This window comes from Aedes aegypti, chromosome 1 (assembly GCF_002204515.2).
Source record: "Aedes aegypti strain LVP_AGWG chromosome 1, AaegL5.0 Primary Assembly, whole genome shotgun sequence".
NCBI lineage: Eukaryota > Metazoa > Arthropoda > Insecta > Diptera > Culicidae > Aedes > Aedes aegypti.
In genome coordinates, this window is record NC_035107.1 from 228,875,051 (window position 1) to 228,887,155 (window position 12,105).

General features: G+C 36.3%; 1 protein-coding gene across 5 annotated transcripts in view; it reads right to left on the reverse strand.

The window, feature by feature from the left end:
- The window catches only part of LOC5580169, a 160,156-nt gene that overhangs the window by 124,309 nt on the left and 23,742 nt on the right, over window positions 1–12,105 (reverse strand). For 3 of the 5 annotated variants that reach the window (XM_021837243.1, XM_001655532.2, XM_021837242.1), the window contains exon 1: window positions 6,334–6,378. The gene's annotated coding sequence lies outside the window, so the exon portion shown is untranslated. Of the gene's footprint in view, window positions 1–6,333; window positions 6,379–12,105 lie in introns of those variants that run through there. The other 2 variants (XM_021837245.1, XM_021837244.1) reach the window with 1 other exon arrangement.

Genomic DNA, 12,105 nt, shown 5'->3' on the forward strand with positions numbered 1-12,105 from the left:
GAGTTTTGTAAGACATCTAAAAAAATCTTAAATTGAATTTAAAAAATACTGAATTATTGTTGGGGTATTCTAGAATAAACTGTAGAATTATTGATTTTTTTTTTTTTTTTTTGACAAAATACCTGACGATGAACTTCACAGTAAAAGCTTAGGTGGTTTTTGTAGGATTAACTTAAAGCCATGTTCATTTTTATTCGTTTTATATAAAAGACAATGATTTTTGTTGAAACGGATGGGATTTTTACTGATCTAACTTCTTAGAAAATGATTTATACTATCTAACTTCTTAGAAAATGAATTGTATGAACTCCGAAGTTTCATGATAGTATGGCGAACAGAGTAATCTAAAAACCATTTTTTTCTTCTTACAGAAATTTCAAACACACTTTTTTGGATGGAATATTTATAACTTTTGTTTTAGAACTGTAGAAGTTCAACGTGAACTTATTGGCGGTTTTTTAGAGATGGACGGGTTTCACATTTTGCAAACCTGTGGGGACGGACCTGGTATAGTGGTTAGAACCCACGCCTCTCACGCCGAGGACCTGGGATCGAATCCCATCCCCGAGATAGTCACTAAAAATTTCAGTGACGACTTCCTTCGGAAGGGAAGTAAAGCCGTTGGTCCCGAGATGAACTAGCCCAGGGCTAAAAATCTCGCTAATATAGATAGAAAAAAAAATAAAAAAAAATTGCAAACCCAAACCCGACCCGTGTCCGACTTTTTTTATTTCTTCAAACCCGCACCCGACACGAATCCGAGAAAATAATTGAACAGCAAACCCGGACCCGACCCAAAACCTGAAAATTTTTTGTTGGAAAAAGCTGAATAAAACCCATGATCAAAAAGATGACGAATTCATCATTTCTGATACATGATACATAGGGAAACTGTTGCGCTGTTCACAAATCTCACCAAACTCGACCCAAACCCGACTCGACCCAACTTTTCTCCAGCCCGAACCAGACCCGTACCCGAATATTTTTAGCCTTCAAACCTATCTAGGGGCTCCGCAGCTTGTAGGTTGAAGCGCCCATCTAACGAATAGAGAGTCGTGGGTTCGATCCCCACCGGAGCACGTGGTTTCTTTCTGCAGTTTCAATTCAATTTGTACATTTGACATGTGTTTAGTTGTGCACATGTAAACTTCAGAACGTCAAAACCTTATAACAAAAATAGTCTATTAGTTTATATTCTAAGCATTTAAAAAAAATAATAAATTTTGGTAAACGGAATAATTTGTTAAAGATATAGGAACGTGACAAAATCGGAGCGTGACAAAATCAGAACGTGATGAAAACGGAAGATAACTGTATGATCGAATGCTTTGATTCCCGGAGCTGAATATAAATCGTGGACTGAGTTGACTTAATGATCCTAATAACTTTAATTCGCTGCTGACGCCCGTTGCTCTCTGTGTGGTTTGCGATCCGTCGAAAAAGTTTTTTCGTCCTTTATGCGGCCCGCGGAGGGTTCCAAGATTCTTCTCATATTTGTCCCGTTGATTATCCTACCAACCCGAAGTTAGAACATATCAAAACTATTTCATTTCCAATTTAGTTACAATCTAATATTTTATTCAAATTGTTTATTTTTTTCAACAAATCTTCTTAGCTACTTCATTTTATGAATGATTCAAATTCCTAATCTCAAATTCCTTGTGTTTCGACAATGTTTCTACCATGACTTCTTTTGGCATTAAAAAAATGCAGCCTGAACAAAACTTATGGACGAAAGGCTATGTTTTCATATATAATTTCACTGAACCATAGGCTAATACTTTCACAGAATCCTGGAATTAAATTTTACCAACAACTGGGCGTTATTCACGCAGATTTCTTGAAACTTTTTTTGATATTTTTTCAGAATTCTGGGCACGACTTTCACGGATAACATTGGCAAGATTCTCACATAATTTTCACCAGAAATCCATAGCCTTCTAGTCCTGAACGAATTCAATACATAATTTTCGAAAACCCTGGGCAAGATTACAATATACCACTTTATAACATTTTGCTAGAACCTTAATCGAATTTATAATACCGTTTTGTCTCAAATTCCGAACAGACTCATATTCCGAACACCCGCTTTTTGTATGGCCATTTAGTTGAAATGTTTCACTGAAATATGTCATCAAATTACTAGGAAATGGCAGTCAATTGAAATTCAATTTAAACATATTCCAATCTATTTTAGACCTCGGGAGTAGTGATGATTCTCTAGTTTGAGGCTAGTAAAACCAGCTCAGATAAATTTATTTGCGAAATTATTGATTTGAATACGTTTTATTCGTGCTGTTCGGAATTTGAATCAAGGTGTTCGGAATATGAGACAGAATGAACACAGTGTTTGGCATTTGAATCAAAATGTTGTTCCATACTTTTGCATAAAAACAATACTAAACTTGTTAAAATAAACATTTTTACCAACATACCCAACAGCTAACAATCAGACTTGACGAATGAATTGAAATTTTTACAGATATCATGTAATTTATGTCCATGAGATGCATTTGAAGACACGCTTGGCCTTAAGTGTTCGGAATATGAGTCAAAACGGTACAATTTTGAGCAGCTTACTTTTGAGATACTTTTTAGCACTCTCAAAGATTTCAAGGTTGCATTTAGAAATTATTTTTGAGTGAGATTCCGAAGAAAACCTAGGTACGATTGTTGTAAAATCCAGGACATTCTGACCAAGATTTTCGTAAAAGCTTGATCAAGATTTTAGCACATCTTCTTCTTCTTTCTGGCGTTACGTCCCCACTGGGACAGAGCCTGCTTCTCAGCTTAGTGTTCTTATGAGCACTTCCACAGTTATTAACTGAGAGCTTACTATGCCAATGACCATTTTTGCATGTGTATATCGTGTGGCAGGTACGAAGATACTCTTATGCCCTGGGAAGTCGAGAAAATTTCCAACCCGAAAAGATCCTCGACCGGTGGGATTCGAACCCACGACCCTCAGCTTGGTCATGCTGAAAAGCTGCGCGTTTACCGCTACGGCTATCTGGGCCCCAATTTTAGCACATTTCGGGGCGGATTTTGACAGAATTCGGAGTAAGATTTTTATAAAATGTTGGGCATTATACACACAGAATTCAAATTTTTTGGGGTAGATTCTTCAAAACATTGTGCAAGAGATTATTATATAGTTTTGAAAGAAACTCTCACAATATCCAGCAGAATGATTAGCAGGAATATCTGTTTTTCGATTTCTTCAAATGAAATTTGCGTCATTCACTGATTTTCGTCAGATGTTATAAACTTCATTTAGGTATTTACTTTTGTCAGACTTTATGCGAAAACAGTTATTTCTCCCTTACTCGATATTCTGTATCTCGATATTGAGTTAGAGAACCATAGTAAAAGTTGGCTTCCATGGCTAACTCGATAGTCCCTTAAATCGCAGTTGCACTGTAAGGGAGAGTTGACTGTATTTGTCTTTTTTTAAATGTGGCCCGCGACACGAAATTGTTTCTGTGATTTGGCCCGCGGTTCAGAAAAGTTAGACAGGCCTGATTTATGCAGTGTAAACATGACGTCAAGTAAGTTCAAGTCTGGAATCATGTAAATTTGTGTTATATGTCATGTAATGAATCCTGCTGGATTACGTGACATATAATTGAAGTTTACAGTACATGTCATGTAAGTATCCATTATATACCCCGCTCCAACTATGAGCATTCTATGTCTCAGAAATTTACATGTTTCGTTCGAACTGTGGCTGATAATTTTAATTTCCAAAAGAACAAAATCAGTGAAAACTGAGATAACTTGGAAACGTTGAAAGTGACACCGACAACACCTCACGTTTGACTCGATCAACTGCTTGACGCTATCAACATAGTCAAATAACATGTAAATTTACGTCTTGTAACATTCATTACTTAGTTTTGTGTCCATTTTTTGTGGTTTGGCTCATGTAAAACTAAAAACTGTACTTACTTTCTTGAAAGGGGCATGAAATTGAATGTCGATTTCTGTGTGCATCCAATAGAACGTAAATATGAGTGATATTTATGCTTATGTCCTCAATTATTTGTGTGCAATTAGGATTGAGTCTCATGTAAAATAGATTATTTTTTTTCATGAGTTGTAATAATTCAAACAATGCATTTTACTGCAGTCAAGGAAATTAAATGTCCGTTAAATTCAAAACATGTTTTGAAAATACATCCAGCCGACCTACAAACTCTTTTATAGACAGTCACAATTTCCCCCAATCAACTTTCTCACGTTAATTTATTGCACATAAAGACATCGCAACTTAACTACACGATCCCCGCTGATCCGCATTATAAGTGATTCATATCGTCTGATAGATCAAAGAATCTCTCTGCAACCAAACAATCCAAATGATGATGGTTAATAAAAAAAATCTAGTCAAGCCAGCTGGTCAGTGCCATTCAGGGTGCAATTATTTCATTTTGCCGTTCCCTCTGCGTGAGATTGGGGTAGGCTCCATCAATAACCGAGAATCCCATCGGGGGCCACCAGGGCTTGTGTGTAGACACTAATCAGTTCGATCTGCAGAAGCCAGCGCTCGCATTCGTCCAACGTATTAACTCATCGGTTCCGTTACACAGTCACTCATTCCAGTGGCGTTTGAGAGACATTCCTGCTCGAAGTAGGTCTCGGTCCCAACTGGAAGGCAGAAGCCGACTTATCTTAAGAATTGCGGAAATGATCCGTAACGGAGGTTTGCCCGTTGAGAATGGGAATAGGCTGTGTGACACAACAAATGATTACAAAGAAGATGGCTTCAATGTAGGGACAAACTCCGGACTGATGACGGATGACGCATGGGTCCGAAGCCGACGACAATCAATGTTGACGGTGGTGATTAACAGTCGTGACAAATCAACCGTAATCGTATGAAAGGTGTTGATAGTAGACATGTGCGCCGCCAATTTGGCTCGTCATGCGCCGTTCAACATCAGGCCGGTTCAGGGTTTCTATTTTCACTACGATTTAGCTCGAAATCCTTGAGAAACGAGATCCATCCCTAATATTATCTCTAAGGGATCTACCAAAATTCTAGCCAAGCCATTCGCCAAAGATATGTGTGATATCCAACAAGCACCTCTGCAAGCCGCAATGAATATTTTAAAAAAAAAACTTGTAAGTGGGCTTCTTGGGAGCATACTAACGGCTTTTGGAAGAATTCGATAAAAAAAGATCGATAGAAGCTGTTAAAGAACAGTTCGGACGTCGAGAGTTTTCACAGAATTCTCAGGCATGTCAAAAATCTTTGTTTGCTGATGACACAGGCCTTTTCATCAAAGGACGAAGCCTGCGTGTCATCTGCAGTAGATTGCAAAAAATTTGGAAACACATCTTCATACTTGCAAAAATGTCAAATTCCTCATAAACTAAACTAAATTAGGTTTCTGTCCCATAGTTTGACGGTTGACGCAGGGGTCCAAAACCGGCAACCATCAATGTTGACGGTGGTGATTAACAAACGTGACAAATCATCCGTAATCGGATAAAATGTGTTGGAAGAAACGGTCCCCGGTGCTCCATTAAGACCCGGGGCTCGAAAATCCAGCGCGCGTGCATCATTATGCCCATCAGGAAGTCATGCTTGCGTTCGTGTGGCCCGGGGTCATTGTCTTGGTCTTTTCAGTCAGAGACAGCAAGATTGATGAAGATTCCTCCCTGAATGGGCGTTAGACCTTTTCTGTGTGCCAGCGCAAGCAGGCCGCTCAAATTATATTGTTTTGACAGTATAATGAGAAAATCTGTTCTTGGGAGAGATTCATCAGCGCTAACTCGGGCTTATGTAAGGGCACGAGGTGCTTAGAAGAGAAATAAGAAGACGGAACGCTCTTTGGATGGCATTTCCGTTTGGCCGAGAGGTATTTTGATGGGGAGGTACAATTCAAAGAGACAAAGGTGAATGGAACTGTGGATGAGGGCACGAGCTAACTGTTTTGTTGTGAGCACTGATGCTAATAACAGCGCCCATTGTCCACGTAGAATGGTATTTTAGGAAAAGGTGCCGGCTGCGTGTCGTTCGGAAGATGTTCATCGCTCAGCTGTTCTACAATGGGGTTATTTGGCATAGTGGAGATAATGAGTAACTTGTTTCAAATGTGTCGGCATGAGTGATAGAGATGATTGGAGGAGTAATATATAAACAAGATTTTTATTTTGAATATCATACGTAATTGTGTTAAGTTTTGTTTGATATGTGTTCGTTAAACACTATTGACTTTGCAAAGCCAGTTTCAATAAAAGATCGAAAAACTCGTACAAGCACAATGAAATTATGAAATCCAGAGACCATTTCAACATACTGAAATTGTATTTAGAACATCGGCTTACCTGAGATTTATGACGAGTTTACTTCAACGCCAAAACATCTGGAAATAAATAAAAGCAAGCAATAATTAATAATTTCAGGCAAAAATCTTAACTATCTTCTATTGCCACGATTAATGCGTTATATGTTTAGGTTAAGTTTGGTTAAGTATATTCGAAGCGTTTTTTTCTCTTATAAGCAGGTGAAATCAACTCACCTGTAAAAAATCTGAACTGCTACGGCAAATGAAATGTAATATGTTGTTAACAACATGTTAATAAAACCTTAAACTTGTTTTACCAAATTAGGATGATAGTGTTGTCTAATAACACAGAACACCTAGATATAAGAAATGAATGTAATGTTTGGAATGATACTAATAAAGAAATTGAAAAAAAATAAATAAATAAAAGCAAGCAATAATTATGGATCTTTATAGGAGGTGTTACCGTGTTGACCTGAATTGGCAGGTACTTCAAATAGTGGAAACCGGCCTTAGATCATTCAAAAAATAACGATATAACTAATATTTGTTATAACCTTAACCTAGTGCAGAAGGGTATGGGTTTGATATCTGGTCGGTTCTGGAACTTTTCGTAATGGAAATTTCCTTAACTAGAGTTTAGTGATGCACGAATTTGAATATGGCAACTTTGGCATAAAGCACTCTGGTAATGACTATGTGCTCATTAGACAGTTTCACAAAAATCAAAATTTCTGGGATTCAACCAGTCACCCTCTAGTCCTAGTTGCAAAACTAAAACAAACAACCAGACAAATTTTCATCCAATTTGGAGAAGATTAGGAGGTGCCTCAAGTCGAATTTGTGTTTTTTGGCTATTTTTTTCATTTCAAAAATTCTAACGAGAATTTGGAAAAACGAAAATCACAATGAATACCACTAGTTGACCGTATTATTAGTACTTCACAACTTTTGAGAACACTGTATGCCGATAAGAGAGGGTTTTGACCTCATAAAATTGATTTCTGTCCATTAAAGTACCTGTAAAACATACATTTCTCTACAGTTTTTGTTCTACCAGATTCTTAACCTCATTATTAATCATAAAAGTTCAACCGTAGTATCATTCCTTTGTTATTTCTGAACATTATTGTAGTACATCATTTTTGTATCTGAATTACAGATAAATTGTAAAAAATCGTCGGAAATACGACATTCCTCATTCCCCTGCATTTAGAGCTGCTGCCAAATGGTGCAACTGCTGACATGTTACAAAATTGAACATAGTAGCTTTGCTTTTTCAATGATGGATGATGATTGAAGAAAACAGCTATCAAATGTCATCAACGCAGTCGTGTTTCAATCAACATTCGCATTTGATGCCAAGTAATTACATATGTGATATAGCCCCGAGGTTAAGGCTGAGTAGCCCGTCATTCGTTTTGTCAACAATGATGACTTTTCAGCGTGCATTTCAAATTGATAATACTCAGCCTTGATAGTTTATAATGATTTGAAAAAGTATCACTGTACGCGCTAATATGCAGAAAGTATGCTGATACTTTTTTACTTCGCCTTAAGCTTCTCGACTACCGATCTTGAGCACTGCTCATCCAATACTAAGCTAAAAAGCAGGATATGTCTCCTTGAGGATAGAAAGAAGATGAAATAAAAAAGAAGAAAACAAATCCGAGCATTTACGCAATTTGAACTTCGATAGTTAAAAGTAAGGGTTAATTGGGTGTTAAGGGGTCCAACTTCAAGTTGACAAGAAACACCAAAAATTGAAATGTTTGTTTTGTACAAGCTGCATTGAAGAATGGTGGCTGCGGCTTTTTTCAAATGATCTACAAAAACCGAAAAACTCGAGTGCTTTTCTGAATAAACATCACATTACAAAAGGAAATCTCAAAGCCAAAAATATTGAGATTTATTAAGATGACTAATCTCGAATTGTACAAAGACTAGTAGAAAAAATCTAGACAAAATCTATCAACTGTCACGCTACACGTTACATGGACTTCAAAAAAATCAAAACTTTACACATAATCGTCCAAATGCTGAAAGTTTTTCACTTATGAAAATATTGTGAAAAGAAAAATCATTATATTAGAAAAATTAAAGAAAAAATCATACACATGGTCGTAGCAAGGTAAACGGTCCGTGAGGGGCAGAGCAAAGATGGTCAGAAAAAAACAGCGTTATAATGGTTTAGAAGTTATATCTCAGCCATCAAACAATAATATTTGATTTTATTTCATCGTTGCAAACATCCAAGACCAGCATTGCAAGACAAAATATCAAACAGAGTCGTAGCAAGGCAGGAGGCTCCCATTTGGAATGTTTACCAAACCTATGAGAAAATATTTCGGTGCCGCCATGCAATCAATTTTTGATTTGAATTCACGATTCGACACTTCTAGTGAAGATCTTAAATTATAAATACTAAACATGGTCGTGGCTAGCAGAAGTGAGGGGCTTCCATTACAAAAAAAAAGTTTTCTAAAATTCATAACATTATGATGAACAAACCGATTTTTAATTTTCTATTACCATTTGAATGCTGAAAGTTTGTCTTTCAGTGAAAAATAATATTGCACATGGTCGTAGTAAGATATAAGGTTGTCAAGGGGTATGCCCTATTTTTTGATCTCATTTGCCTGTATTAAAAATTCAAAACAATTATTTTACAAAAATTTGGAAGAGGGAAAAACCCCTCTAAGTGATTTCTATAGAAATCTTTCTCAAAGAGGCACAAAACCTCTTCATCTTTTCCAAAACGTTATAATATGAATGTATAATCTATAGGCTCCAACGGACATAAACCATAACAGGGCCAAGCGCTTGAATTTCCAGAGTAAAAACACCATATGGATAAAGAAGGGTCATCATGAAATTATGGATAGAAGTCAAGTTATTAAATTTGAATAGAGACATACATTTTAAAAAACACTCAACATTTATTTTACCACCTAAAAACTACGGAAAACCATTTTTTCACCTTGTTTATCTGTAGCTCAAAACTCAATGCAATTATATGTAGTTTATAAACATAAAATTTATTGTAGAAGCCAAGTAAATCTGTTTGAACTAGAAAATAAACTTCTGATTACACTCAAAAATTATTTTACCTAAGAAAATGCTAAATATCATCAGTCTGTTGGCCTGTAAATCGATATCCAGGCAATGACAAGTAGATTTTTCGACATGAACTTGCTTAAAGAAAATAAGTTAACACGTTTGAGAACATAGACATAGAACATAGACCATAGACATTTTGTTATAACACTTCATATTTTTTTAACCATGTAAGCACGCGAAGCCTTATCTCATGAGCATGTTTGCCCGTACATCAACATTCAAAGTGATGTCACGTAGATTGTTCAGAATAAATTTGCCTATTAAAGTTCGATGAACATATTTAAGTAGAAACAGAGGTTTCTGATTACATTAAAAATTTGTAAAACCCTGGATATAAATTCGGCTGATGCAATCGCAAGTTGGCCGCAATCGTTTTAAATTTGTCGAATTGTTTTTCGTGACAGTGAAAAAGTGGAAATCTTCTTTCGGCGTGAAGTTGTTGCTCTTGCGCGTTTTAAATGTTGTTCAGTTTCGCGTTGAAAAAAAAAAATCGAGTGCATTCAGTTTCTGAACCTGGGAAAACAAATACGTTTCAACCTGGATCAAGAGTGGGGTGGACCGGCGCCGCGGCGGGGGATTAAGTAACTTTTTTCCGGAGGCTGCAAGCATTTGGTGAGTCCGTTCCTTTGAAACAGAATACCCGAATTTGTTTTAGATGTAACGGTTTCGTGATCAGATTTTCGCGATTCGGAGTGCGACATGTTTCTGCGGTTGTCCCGGGTGTTTTTTCCCTCCCAACCCCCAACTCCGTAGCACTTATGAGCGTGTCGCTGAGTCGGAGGCCTCTCATTAAGTAAGTGCTACATCAACATTTCCTTCCCCAATCCCAATTACGGTAAAGATGGGCGTGGCCAGGAATAGCAATATTCATGGTTTTGGTATTCTTATTTAAGATTGGATCAAGGCTTATTCCCTAGTCTTGGTCCTGAAAGCATTCTAGATGAGATTATCAAAAGAAAAAAACATGAATGTTGCTAGTATCCAATCTACGAAGTATACCGTAACTACGCTAACGCTAACATTAAAAATTTGTAAAACCCTGATTATTAAACAAGCATATATGCTAAAAAAATATTCAAATCGCGATATTTTTTTTGTTTCTTGATAATTTCGCACCATTCTTTCACAAGTTCTCAAAAACTCTTCTAGTTTTCGAATTTGTTTCAATATTGATAATTGGTCATCTGCATCCGAAGATATTCTAAAATTCCTTGGGGGACCAACGCGTAGCCATAACCCACGTAAATATCTCAGTCTACAGAAATTTTCGCTCCTCGAGATGATACATTAATGCGAGTAGAGGAAGTGGAGATAAAATTAACACCGTTCCTTTTTCCGAGAAAAAAAAAAACAAATTTCGATGATTTTTTACCACGCACGGATGATTTAGATTAGAGCATAAATCTGAGTGTTCGAGTTGAAAAGGAGGTCAAATGAAGTGAAAATATCAACGAAAACTAAGATTTTAGAAAACCACGTTTGAAAATTAGAACTGACGTAACTTTAAGCTCGGAAGACTTGAGGTTTTTCAGTGAGGTGAATATTTTTATAATATGATGTCAAATCTGATACCTTTAGATTTCTTTTTGAATGGGTGACAATCATTAATGGATGTATTTTCGGTGGGGTAATGAAAACTATCAGAAATATTTGTTTTGCTCACGTTTTTTGCGTGGTGTTCATTTTACCACCAACCGCTGTTCATTTTACCCACATAGTGCAGGTAAAATGAACATTTGCATCGCTTTTAAATAGCGATGAAAATATGTGAAAATTTAGCTATTTTATTCTGAATCCATGTCACTGCTATAGATTGCATCCTTATTTTTGATGTTGTGCGATAGAACTATACAAATTCCTCGTTTTTCTATCAGAAACAAGATGATTTCCTTAAGGTGTTCATTTTACCACCCCTTCCCCTATGTTGTGAAAAAATGAAAACAATTGGTGCAGCCGTCTTTGAGTAATGAGCATTTATGTTTCGTGGTACCAGAAACATAAATGCTCATTACTCAAAGACTGGACAAATAAAGATCTTGAAAACTCTAAAAAAAAACTCATATCGTAATTTCCAGATTTCTCCAAGAATACTGAACCAATTTGTATGATTTTTCAAGTGTAGCCCTTGAAACCTGGTATTGTATAGTAAACATTTTATTTTTATGATAAATTGACCAAAAACAAAATGGCCGCCAAAGACATTTCACATGGAAAATGTCGGTCCCCAAGGAACATCGGAATATCTTCAAAACCAGATCACCAATGATTAATATCGACACGGCTTATTAAACTAGAATTGTTATCATGCGGCAAAATGGCCCATAAATATCGGGAAACAATAAATTTATCGCGATTTGAATGTTTTTTGGTGGTAAAAAATGAAGCTGCCGGTAGAGGGTTAATAACAATTCAAATCGATACTATGTCATTTTACTAACAAAAATTTGATTGTAGATGTCAAGTAAACATGTTTGAGAAATAATACAAACTTTTGGTTACACTGAAAAACAACGTGAAACCAAGTCCAATAAACATTTACGCTTGTAAGAAAAAAATCAAAGCAATAATATTTTGCTTCTTTAAAACATCAAATTGATTGTAGAAGTTAAGTTAACATGTTGCAAAAGAAATGGAAATTTTTGATAACACTCTACATTTATTTCACATGAGAAACTAAGAGAAATCGTCCATC